Source organism: Elaeis guineensis, chromosome 5 (assembly GCF_000442705.2).
Source record: "Elaeis guineensis isolate ETL-2024a chromosome 5, EG11, whole genome shotgun sequence".
Lineage (NCBI taxonomy): Eukaryota > Viridiplantae > Streptophyta > Magnoliopsida > Arecales > Arecaceae > Elaeis > Elaeis guineensis.
This window is the reverse complement of record NC_025997.2, coordinates 685465-698655: the sequence shown is the minus strand read 5'-3', so window position 1 is coordinate 698655 and position 13191 is coordinate 685465. Positions and strand designations below refer to the sequence as shown.

The 13191-nt window shown below is 39.3% G+C and overlaps 1 long non-coding RNA gene and 3 other non-coding genes across 4 annotated transcripts; all 4 read right to left on the bottom strand.

Moving 5' to 3' along the window:
- Positions 1-1361: 1361 nt before the first annotated feature.
- Positions 1362-12518, bottom strand: LOC140857874 (uncharacterized). The gene is made up of 2 exons (XR_012141275.1): positions 9703-12518; positions 1362-8265 (listed from the first exon to the last, which is right to left on the bottom strand). It is a non-coding gene; the product is annotated as an uncharacterized lncRNA (long non-coding RNA).
- Positions 3754-3843, bottom strand: LOC114912830 (small nucleolar RNA snoR27). The gene has a single exon (XR_003798753.1). It is a non-coding gene; the product is annotated as a small nucleolar RNA snoR27 (small nucleolar RNA).
- Positions 3914-4002, bottom strand: LOC114912831 (small nucleolar RNA snoR27). The gene has a single exon (XR_003798754.1). It is a non-coding gene; the product is annotated as a small nucleolar RNA snoR27 (small nucleolar RNA).
- On the bottom strand, positions 4045-4136 carry LOC114912829 (small nucleolar RNA snoR26). Its single transcript, XR_003798752.1, has one exon. It is a non-coding gene; the product is annotated as a small nucleolar RNA snoR26 (small nucleolar RNA).
- Positions 12519-13191: the final 673 nt, after the last annotated feature.

Sequence of the window (13191 nt, the reverse complement as noted above, 5' to 3'; positions counted from 1 at the left end):
AGCACTTGAGATTTTTTTCATTTTTCGCTTCCTCCTTACTTCATCTTCTTTTCATTTCATTCTTTTTTGACGAGATATTTGAAAAAAAAGAGAGCTCCTTAGACCGGGGCTTTTCCTAAGTTCCAAAGGTTTTGAGAGCTTAATATGTCTGAGAGAATTTTGTAAGATCAGACCCAACCCTATCCAGCCAAACTCGACTTGAGATAAGACAAGCATATTTGACCCAATTTGATCTAACCCACATTCTTTGCATCCTCTATTTTATTTGAACTGAGATAGATACAATATAGACTTTTTCATGAAACAGATATACATATCAATCGATCCAATCCATATCCAATTTGTTACCATCTTTATTTGAAGCAACACAACAATGCACAAGAAAATGACAATAGACGATAACCAAACCGATTGATAGGGCCAACTCCAAAAAACGCGGCTCCAACAGTTTTGTTTTTTTTGGTTTTGGTCCTTTCCTGCCTTAGATCAGCATTTTAAAAAGAACATAAATGAACGGCCCATGACTAAAATCAGTGCTTAATCTAAGTTTTAGTAAAACAGTCAAGATATCTGTAATCCAGGCTCCTATATATTAGCAAAGATCCCTAAATATTCTGGTTGAGATCTAGATTCACCTGAGCGGTGGCCGCCCACCCAGATCACCAGTATGACAGTATCTCAGTGTATCTCAACATGTTATAACCATGAAACAGAGATCGCTGATCAGAAACTCGACTTCCAAAATATTCCTTTCCTGGATGGACCACAGCCTCAACATATCGCAGCAACCTTGGATTAAATGTTTCTACGTAAAATGCCTGGAGATTTGATATGACATAAGAAAAGCATGTAGAGACTCGTAAAAGGATGAATATTTGCCAATCAAACTGAATGCTTCTCGTGTCAACCAGATATAGGACTGACTTATCATGAAATGTTAGAAATGATTTCACCAAGACCTAATCAATCGTGTGTCAATTTCAACAAAACTCTCAATTACAAAGGCCATGCAGATATTTATGTTTATGTTATTATAAAATCTGACCATTTTAAGTGTCTCAGCACTAAAAGTGCCAGCAATTTCTCGAGCCAACACCAATCAAACCTAACTAAACACATCAGTTTCGGATGAATATTATTGCATTAGGTTAGGTCGCAATATAGTGATATCATTTGAACAAATCTAACCAGTACAAGTTGGCTTTATTTATTTACGGGCGTTGGGGTTGTTTTTTTTTTCTGGCGGTGGGGGAGGGGTGGGGGTGTGGGAAGTGGACCAAATAAGTGGTGGCTTGTTGGTGTTGTGGTTGCCGGGGGGGCCAACATGCAAGCCAGGACATGCACAATTAACAAATACCAAATGGCAGCTAATAAGCCAATTCCATGCAAATGAAAGTTGAGATGGTTTAGTAGTACAACTCTGGGTGAGAAGCCATGACAAATGATAGATTATGCAACCTGACGCCATCCTGATATAAAATGGCAACAAGCTAGATTCTCAAAAAAAATGGCAACAAACTAGCGCTGAATTTTGGATCAAGAAAAAAAAACTAGAGCTCAATTACCACACATCTCTGGCAGACAAATATACCTCCGCAGCGGGTTACACAGCTTGCCCATTGGACCCAGTGAACCACATCTAAAATCCGTCTGCTCCGTATGAACAGGGAAAAAGGAATGCGTTGAAAAATGCAGTCGTATCTTTAACGTAAAATAATTATTTTCAAAAGCAGGTACCCACAACAAATCATCCAAAAACCATGACCATTTTACACCAAGTCTAAGGATTCCTTCATTTCTTTCGTCAGACCTGCCCGAGCAGACCTTATGACTCCATACATATGCTAACAAGGTCACGGACATTGAGACTCCTAGACAGTGAATACAAAAACACAAACCAAACCTTAATTTTCTCATTCGGTTACCTATACTACTACGTCAAAGGTATGCTTATTCAAGAGAAAGATATATACAAACAAGAACTTTTCCATAAGCAAACCTCTGCGGATATCTCACTGCCTTCATTGCTCCCGCTGATAGCCCCTTTTTTTTTTGTGTTTTTTCGTGGCTAAACTTTATAAAAAAACCCTACAATCTATACCCCAATTTAACTTAAACCCCAAACTTCAATTTCTTACAATTTGACTCCAGAACTTGTAACCCGTTTACAATATGACCCCATCATCACTTGGACGTTAAATAGTTAATGGAAAAAAGCACATGCCTCCCATGTGGCCTTTCATTTTACTTACATAGCACAACGAGAGCTCCAAGGCTGCCATTGCCATAGAGATTATATGCAGCAAGCACAGCACACCATATTACTGTATTGGCATTCCTTTGATGAAGGCATAAGCATCTTGTAGAAGCCCAACACGGCAAAACAAATCAACCATTGACTTGTAATAAGCAAGATGAGGATTTAGATTGTAATCCCTCAGCATGCTCTCCTAATAAAATTATCCTTTGCTGACCAATTGCATTTGCCTGAAGAGCTTGAAAGTTTTGCCTAGACTGCCATTGTTCACATATGCAGAAAATCAAGGCGGTCCAATAGACCACAGTCCTGCAGGACATTTCGTTGAACATTCAATGTGCATCATTTACGCTCCCCATCTTTGCCAACATGCTGATGAGAGCTGTTTGTAAATGTACAATGGGCTCAAAGCTGCGAGTTGTGGCAAATGTGTGGAGCTGTGTTCTTTCTACTCAGGATGATGACTTGGTCTGTGCTCTGAGAACACAAAGAAACACAAAGCTGTCAATGGAGGAAGGTCCTCTTCTTTGCAAACGCCTAAATCGCACAAAGGGCATTTTTGGTGGGCAATTGTTCGCCTTTCATTGGATGTGCTCGCTGCTAAGCCTAAGCTCTCTCGTGGGAAGATGGAAGCGAGACATATGTGCCACAACTGCTAATATCTCATTGAACCCCATGAAAATAGATGCATTGTGGTTAGCTACCACTCTCGCAATATCTTTCACATGTCACTCCAAAGAGTTTGTAGGAGTTCATTTAATAACTAGAACAATAAAATGGCTAGAGGTGAAGCAGTTTTGTGACGGTGGAAGGGCACATGCAAGGCGCATGCTTTGTTCCATTAATTATTTAATGTTTAAATGAAGAAGGGGTCACATTGTAAATGAGTTATAAGTTTAGGTGCCGAATTATGAGAAATTGAAATTCAAAATTCAAGTTAAAATTGGGCACGAAGTTTAGGATTTTTTATGAAGTATACCCCCTTTTTTTCTTTTTTTTTTTGTTGTTGTTATTGTGACAGTGATTGAAGCAATGTTTTGCTTTAAAATTAAAGAAAAGAGTCCCTGCTGGCTAGAGTTATCCCTAAATTTGTCAACCATCAGCTTGACAACAAAGATTTTATACCAACACCAAGAATCAAGATTTCTGTCAAGATAGGAAGACTGCAAGAGTAAAGTAGAAAAAATCATTGTGTCAGACAGGCAGTGGCATGCACAAGTATATACCCTCCAAGCCATTTAAAAGAAATATTAGACACATCTAGAGTAAATTTAAACCAGATCAGGGGCACCTAAAATGAGAACAAGATGCATGCTTGAATCTACACAAATTAAAACACAATAAACATAACCAAAATCAACAAAAAATTTCTAACAGTAATATCAAGATTCAAGGGGCCCAAGAGACATGCTTACCAGACCTTTGAAGCAGTTTCATCCACAATACCTTTGAACGAGTTACAGAAAGGAAAGTTTAAGCACCCTCACAGAAAATTCCTCAGATTTCAGCAGCTTTGTGTCACCTTCAAATCCTTTAAAAGAGTTACAGAAAGATGATGCAGATTCTGGACACATCATTGATCCAAGGACACGTAACCAGCAAAAAGAAAATTTAAAATATTCCTACCAAACGTTTAAAGGTAGGCTATAAAGGTTTACCAGATCTCAGTGGATCAGTGACATCTTCAATTCCGTCAAAGGAATTATAGAAAGATAGTACAGATTAAATCACACAATTAATCCAGATACATTACCAAGCAAAAGAAAGCCAAACAAACATAAAAGTAAAGGCATCTCAGTTAACAATTTCCCCTATAAATTTCTTCACTGACAATCAAAGTGCAAGGATAACTAAAAGAGGAATACATCATTGATGCCACTTAATAGACTAACAAACAAACAAGTAGGTTAACAATTAAAAAAGGAGTAGAACATAAAGAATCTTGGCAAACATAAAAGATAAATATTTTGCCCATAAGGGAAAAAAAACTCAGAGAAAAATGGAGAAAAGGCTGATGGTTATGAAACATCGTATTGGAAAACTTTAAAAGAATAAGAGGCATGCATCTAAGGGTGAGAAGTATGTCAGCCAAGGTTTTGAATATCGATACCGATGGCCGTTCCGACCAGCCAGCAGCACAATCCGGCATGGCACCATATCGGACCGGACCGCGCAAACTGACGGAAGAAGGGACGGACCGCAGAGGAGGAAAAGAGAGAGAGGAAGAGAAAGAGAGAGGAGGGGAGGGAAGGAAGTTGAGGCAGTGAAGATGTTGGGAAGGATCCCTCACGAGTGCGAAATACGAATCCCCCATCCAAGATCGCTAACCCAGGTGACGATGTCGATACCGCAACAAGAAGAAAGAAGAAATAAAAGAAAACACAATCAAATACGTGGATCAGCCTAAGGCTTACCTCCACGGGACATGCAAACTTCACTAATGAAAGAAAATAAGTACAGGAGAAGATCACACCCTATCAACTCTCATACATCAACTTTTCTCAACAAGAAATATAACCCCTTATAAAAGCTCTCACAAAACCCTCCAAGGAGACTCTCTCACAGACCTGCCGTATCAGAATCCTCTGATGCCCTTGGACACTTTCTGTGATGCTCTCAACCATGGATCCTCTCCTCTCGGGAACTCCAAGCCACTACACCCTTCTCCCAGATTGTCAAGCTCCTTTTAAAGGCCTCAAAACCTAGTACAGATTGAAATCCAAACTATGTTAGGACTCAGACACCTTTCTGACTGTCCGACCTCTTCCGCACGCATCCATAGCCACCCAATCGTGCAAAACGCTCCTATAGACCATGCGTAGACCTCTCACACGGTGGACTGGATCTCCCCACACAAGCCGCATTTGCGTACTCGTTCGTGCATGCATGAGCCATGTGAAAACGCGCCTGGACCGTGGCGGTCCATGGGGAGCACATGGACTGTGTTTCTCCCGCGAGCGTGCAGTGGACCGCACGTGCACCGCATGGGCGCACGCTTGGACCGCACGTGCTGTAAGCCACCAGCCTGGGTGCTAGCAAGCCTGCGGGCTTCTTTCGCATCCTGGGCTTCTTTGTTGTGGACTTCTTCGTCTTGAGCAGCTGTGGGCCGAATTCGAGGCATCAAAACCCCAATAGAAAATGCTGCCGATGGCCGACAGCCCCTCTACTGTCCCGTTATTCCATCTCCGACGGCCTCCCTCCCTTTCTCTCTCTTTCTCACTCGTTGCAGTAGCCCTATCAGGCGAACTGATAAGCGGAGGCTTCCGCGGCCCTCGACGGCCACAGAGGGCCACCACCGACCTTCGACAGCCTCTTCCTCTCCTCCTCTCTCTCTCTTCCTCTGTTTCTCTCTCTTTCTTCTCCGGCACTGGCGTGTGCCGTTTTTTCTGCCGGAACTGTCCCAATTCCCCGCCGGTCTGGTTCAGGACGGTTCTAAAAACCATGATTTCCGCTATTGGAAAAAAAAAAAAAAAAAGCTGGCAAATTGGTATCTGTCATACAACAGCTAAAAGGTGAACAACTGCAGTTGTCAATTCCAATTCGAGAAGTATGTGCAGATTTTCCAACTATATATACATTTATTATGAACCAGGTAATAGACCAAATACCTATATTCCGACTAATAAGCATGTTGCCTTGTCACATATACTAAACAACATATCTAACCCAATCAAATCGAGGTCACAGTTAACAATTCAAAGACCCATCAGATTAACCAACCAAAAAATAAAAGTATGTCTACGAGAAAAATGCTATAAGTCATGACTAATGAATGAATGTGGGCGTGTTCAATATCATGATGAAGGCATTCAAAAAAGATCATTCATATATATATATATATATATATATATATATATATATGTGCAGATCAACAGTAATTGCTATATCCAAATCCTGTAAACCACCCATGAATAAGGCAACTCCAGGAAAAAGAAGATTTTGCCACGAAACCAAGAATATCACTAGAAAAGTAGGAAAGCCTAAACAATTGGCTAAATAGTGAAGATCGTGCAATGAGGGAGCAGCCCTCCAAGATGAACCTCAGCCTAAGAAGAGTAGAAAAACAGGCATAGATAATATTATAAAAAATAAAGAGATTTGGGTGGCTATTTAAAAATCTTAAACAACAATAGCAGGCTTTCTGGCTGATAGGATTTTAAAGAAACAAAGTGCAACGATAAATTTAATAAGGTAACCAAGAGGCATAAAACATCTAAAATGTTTGTAGCCTTAACAGACCAGACTTCGGCATTCCTCCTATTCATGGCTCATCTGATTCAGGACGGTTTGGTTATTTCTACCATTAAACCAGAATCTAAGACCAACTGTTCCAAGGGTTTGCTTCAATCTGCATTACACACTTATCTCTACATCTATAACCATCTCAAATGTTTTTCCTGCCTCGATCAAAGTACTGAGGTCACTGAAGTGTTCCTTTCTGAAACCAATCATCCTCTGTACCTTAGATACTCAACCTTAAAGATCCTATTGCAGCCATTTTTGAGGATGATGACCATTTCCCAAGTGACTGGTACTAGATGCAAACCTGGATCTTGTGGAACTCGGCTTTAAAGTCTTTAAGGCAGTAAACACAGTACTAGAACTCTAATGAAGCCCCTTAAGTGCTAGGACCATGCAACATATAAATATGAACTGATAAATTTCAGATACAGTTAGAACTTAATATTCTTCTTTTATGACAACTAAAACACCAAAAAAGAGATTAAAGAAGGGAAAGGAAAAGAAGAGTTGGAATTAAGCAGTAGCATATAGAGAAGATAGACAGCAATTGACAACAAAATCTGCACAGTGGAGTTACTTCATTCAATAAAATGCATAATACACAATTCATCACTTCCCAATCCCCATGGACCTGTACTTACAGATTTTTTAGCAACCATAGAACATTATTCCTCAAAAAAAAAAAAGGTTTCTTTTCATACAAGGAATGCCAACTTAGCTATGGTAAACAGAAGACCCTAAATGAAAAAAATTGACACAGAACAAGATTCCTAATCAACATAAGACTCGATCAGAAAAAAAAAATCACTTTCCTTAAAATGGATGACTAAATCCTTCCCAAAAAAGTTAAATTCAAAATTCCATAGGATCTCATATAAGGCTGTCAAAATCTTTCCAAATAACAATGCCGATTAGTTTATAACTTTCAAATCCAACAATAGCACAAAATAAGACCTTCATGTGATGATACTCATATTAGGACAAAAGAAATACAGGAAAATCGACACTAGAAATCAATAGGAAAACTGCAAGAAGAAAAGGAGGATAAAGGCCAAAAAGATTGAAAATAAATTCAGCCATATAAATCTGCAAATTCCCAATTGCATCAACTTCACCTCCAATTTTCCACCAAGATCTAACTGTTTTATTTTATCACATCCATATCTATCTAATCACCTGAGAAAGTGAAATAGAACTATTAAAAATGTATTGCATGAATTGTTTTTGACTTACAGTGCTCACATTCTCCTTTTGATTAGAGTGGTACTCCAATATTTATTCCTTATCCAACTTACCAATCTTCAAACAGTACATCTTTAAATAGTATAGTTAAATGCTCAAAAAGGTTGATCCAGACAGCTTATGACAACTGGAAACAAAGAGTGCGTTTGGCATTCATTCAGCATTTTCAGAAACCATTTTCATGAATGATTCATAGAATTCGCAAGTAAGAAGCATCTCTTCATAAATATGAAGTTTGGTAATCATGAGATGATGGAATTACATTTTTGCAAGACATGAGCAAAAATACTGGTACAACAGGTTTGATCTGGTTGAGGTCCAGACAAAACAGAGAAAACCTCAAAAGAGTCCAGGTTCAGAATCTGAATTAGATTTTGTGTGTCTTCCATTAGGTTCAAGTCCGACCCACACTTTGAAGCAATGCTGAATCAAGTCTAGTTGTTTCAAAGGAGTTCCACTACATTTTGCCAGACACAGATGCAACTTGGTTGAGATTGAACGTTAATGTTTAGGACTTATTCTGCCTGTAGATTAAATCAAGCAGGACTTAGGTCTATGCAACCAATAAGTTTATCGAATAGAACAGAGAAAAGAAAGAATCTTGTTCATTGTGGGATGGCTTCCATACACTAGACAATCAGCAAGCACACTTACATAAGACACTTGTTGGCTCACACTTGTTTGAGAAGCATTTTCCCGACAAACAATTTCAAACTCTATTTTCTCTTATGAAAATGGCCTTCTTGTTTAAAAGTTGTAAAAGGACTTCTCATAAGCAATGCCAAAAGCATCCTATGCAATTTGAGTCAAATATTCTAACACTCGTGAGGATGCGCATTTGCATATATTTAATATCAGCAACATAAGCACTTGAATGTGTACCTTACAAACCATATTCATTTATCAGTTCCTGAATAATAAACCCACGTAGGAATTCATTCACTTAATTATTTTTATTTACAGGCATGCACCTAAGATAATTGCTTTCATGGTGGGTCAAAATTTAAATGTAGCCAAAACAGCACACTGACTTTAATGTTGCTCATATCAGTTTCCCCTCTAGCCTTGGTTTTTCTACATCTACATGATGATTCACATGCTCATGTTCCCAAAGAAATAATATGACCCCAACCTACAGTTTTAGATGGGTCACCAAAGACTGTTAATTGTGCCCAATACTTTAACAAGTATCCCCTTCTTCAAAATTAGTATGGCACAATCTAATTTTTATCCTAATCATGGACTACCATCATCTCATTCTAGTCCACTTAAGACACAGGTCTGCTACGAGCATACGTTACCCCATATCATGCATATCGATATGTGCTGATACATATTGATCTATTCTACTGTATACAAATAGAGACACTGGCACAGATCGGCACAAAATAGAACATGATAAATTTTGCTGCAAAGACCTTACTCACATGGTTGTGCATGTGATCAATACAGCACTGTGCAGCATCACACGGTGCCATTTTGTGGCTGCCACAAACGTGCAAGGGATTCTTCTATTACAGATGGAGGTAATAAGTTATCTTTTTCAGAAATTAGCCCTTTTTACAATTAAAAGAATATGTAAAATGAATCAGCAATCTCAAGGAAAACAGATCAATACTATAAGAAAGAATCAAAGGACAAAAGGTTGGGTATAAGAAAGGAACATATGCTGATATGTATTGTAAGATTCAGTCTACAATTATTTTTCCTCTTAGATGAGGAGCTACAGTAAATCAATATATCATGCTTCTAGAAACTTTTGAGTCTGGTCTGTAGGATTGAGCATCTATAATTTGGTGTTTTGTCAGTACTAAGCAACAAATACAGTAACAACATTCAAACAATAATGAACAACAAATCATCATATCCTAGAATCAACAAAGACAATGCTAACTAGAATTCTGCTATAACATAATGAAAATATGCCAAAAGATAATTTCATCAAAAGAAAGAAAGCTGACCATAGAAGGTGGAGATTCCTGAAACTGCCCAAAAAAGCACCTGAAAATAATAAATATTTGACTGGCTGTTCCCCTCAAATAAGTAAAATATGATGTACCACCACTAAGAAAGTCTAGTTGAAGAAAGTGGACCTCAAATGCAACAATCACCTTTAGCACAACCATCCATATTAAATGACATGAGGGAAAAAAAAGACAAAAAACAACAACAGTATTCACTATAGTAATGCTAGATGAACTTCCCACTAGGAAATGAACATTTAATTCTAATTTAAATATTTGAGCAACAAATTTACCATATAGTATGTTATCAACATAAATAAATAATGAAAGAGCATCTCCCCAAAACTGGAAATCATTCTAAATTAGTTCAAGTTAATATAAATTGGTCAGCCATAAAATGCAATCACCAAATGACGATGGTCCAAAACCCCATCTCATACAAAGTACAGCTTCCTAGATGGGCTTCTAAATGAAGAATCCAATCTAAATTTTGATTGCATGCCTAACTTGTACCTTGATGCTATAATCAATTCAAAACTAAAAAAATATTGAACCATGAATTTCCTTGCACAAGATTAGGTGCTCAAGTTTCCAAATTGTTGGCAAACAAACTTTTGCCTCCCAATAGGTTGATACAAAGCTATCAACCAAAAAAGAAAGAACGAAAGAAAGAAAGAGGAGAACATTCAGTTTATGGTTATGATTAAGCATCCACCTTGCAACCAATGATGTGAAGCTCACTAACCCTCCTCTCTTTGATCCAAAAATGTAAAACATGGGCATACAAGTGATGGAGAAATTCTATTTGCAACTTCAAGATGATTCAATTATGCAGAAATTTTTCTTAAATTCCATAACTATAGTTGACTTGTTGTAGTCGTCCAAACTTGATATTGTAAAACCCAATGAAGCCACCAATCAAGCCTTCTCTAAAAGCAAGCATAATCAGATACTCTTTTTTCCAGATTTATCACAGTCTATCTACTCATATTCTCAATGTTGAAGGCAGATGTATCAAAAAGATGGTCCTCACATTCTATTTCTATAACTTGAAATTGTTTGTTGTCCATGAAAATGAATATGTTCTCAACATAGATAATCAGATTAGGAAGCCATGCTTGCATGGAAAAAAAAAAAATCCAGTGATGAACGTATGCCAATTAAACTTCATTCGTAAAGTGGTGATCCTCTGATTCCACATGCAGCAAGTAGCAAACTTATCACATGGTTTTTCACCACCCCGGGCCATTTATTGCTTACATTGAAACATGAGTATCCAGTTTTCCAATACTATGCATTATTTCCTCCATACTGCATCATAAGGACAAGCATGAGTGGTAGCAACAATGTAGCTTAAGCAAGGTTTGCAGTACAGATGGGTGCACTGTGACTGTAAAGCTCCATTGCGACCAATGAGCGTTTGGCGCACAGGACAGAAATATTCACCAGGAAGAGAATGAATATTCAGAATGCACTCGTTATCAAATGTTATGGTAATCAATGACACTCCAGCTGAGCTTTTATATCAATATATAGAAAAATCCCTGCAAGCTTGGGGATTCACGCAAACAATCCATTAAAGATGCAACAAGAAGGGAATTACACTGTAACAATCCATAAACACAATGATCCATGTAATAAAAGAGCACAAAATGCAATTCAAACAATTAAGCAGCGAAGACAGGAAAGCGAAAAAAAAAAAATATCCCTTGAGCACTAGCAAACGGTTATCTCACTGATCCACAACATTAGTATAGTAATTAACATCAACAGGCTGATTTGACATGTACTAAATTCATATTAACATGCAGACCCAGGCAATCGGTGAACAAAAAATAAGGCATCATCTTCGTTATCATTTGCTTCAACAGTACCAAGCAAAAGCAGTGAGAAACGGGATCAGTTACTGTGCACACAAATAAAATGAGGAATTGGCTAAAAAAAGTGGCCCAAGGAATATCCAATAAGAAAACAAGACCAATAAAGATAAACAACACCTCATCAATCCGAGTACAGAATCACGTACACAAGATTTTGATAAGTAAGAAACATTAGTAGGCCATCCGAGCCAGGAAGAAGCTCCCGAGTACCCTGACATGTCATAAACTCAAGAAATCCAAGCAGCACAGTAGATTGGCCATAATAGCTAAACCGTTAGTAGAAAATAAAAGGAAATCTGGTGGGGAAGAGGTAGAAAATTACATGACGACTACCTCAAGAACAATCAAATAGCCCGCCAGAAGGAACCGCATCACAAAGGCAAAGGATATTAGAGATCAATAACCTAAACCTTTAGGAATTAAACGGAAAGAGCAGGCCTCATTCGCAAAAACTTGCAATAAAAAGCGGTCGCAATCCTGACAGGTTATAGATCCAGTGCCGCGTAGAAGATTGGGCACAACCATGAAACAACGAACTCGTAATAAAAGAGTATTTGAGAGAGAAGGGATGAAAATTACATGAAATCTTCATCAATAACGACCAAACCTTCCTCCGTTGAAAGCTGCATTAGAAAAGAGATGGGACCAAGGATCCATACCTGGAACCTTTAGGGTTTTGGCTGCAATTGGACAGGATTCGCAGATTGCTTGTGACGGAGGAGGACGCTTGCAGTGGAGAAGCTTTGGTTTTCTTCGAGCGTGCTCGGTGAGAGGGATGGTTTATACAGAGGGTCAGGCGCCGACTCCCCTGCGCCGGGGTTGTGATTTGATTAGGCCTGTCAGAAATGTTGACCCGTTCGGCTGGCCCCGGCCCTTGGCATTTGGCATTCCTGTCCGTCCACATAATTTTGTTTGCTTTTTTTTTTTTTTCGAGAAAACGGGGGAAGTAAGATACTTCCACCATTAAATAGTATATTATAACAAAATTGAGATGAGATATAAGAATAGAGATGCACGCACTCGGTAGGACGTGATCTCAACAATACATATGGGAGAATCCTTTACAACATATTTTACCAACTCCCGGTACACCAAAAATAGTCAGGATGCTGGAAAGTTTGAGACTGGTAACAGACCTGGAAATTTTGTTTGCTTGTCATGAATGCATTTCACGATGTACAGCTTCAGAGTCGGGGGCGGCTGAAGGGCAAAACCAATAAAATCTTTGTCTTAAGCCCCCGCCCCTAAGAGGCCCCCCGCTCGGCGCTCGCTCGCATCCGGCATCGCGGTAATGCGGTCCAGCCTTCGCCTCCGAGTCCGATGTCCTGATCCAGGCGTCCAGCCTCCACCTCCGACGTCTCGATCCCGCCTCCAGACCCTTCACGCTCCATCAGTGATCGCATCCTGGCATCCCGATCCTGTCTCCGGCATCTCGGTCCCGCCTCCAAGTCCAGTCGCAGTCCAGCCTCTGCCTCCACGCCTCCACCTCCGACCGTCCGGACTCCGGCATCCCGCCGTCCCGATCCCGTCTCCACGCTCCATCAGTGACTGTGACCGCATCGGCCGATCGGCGCATCCCAGCATCCCGATCCCGCCTCCACCTCCG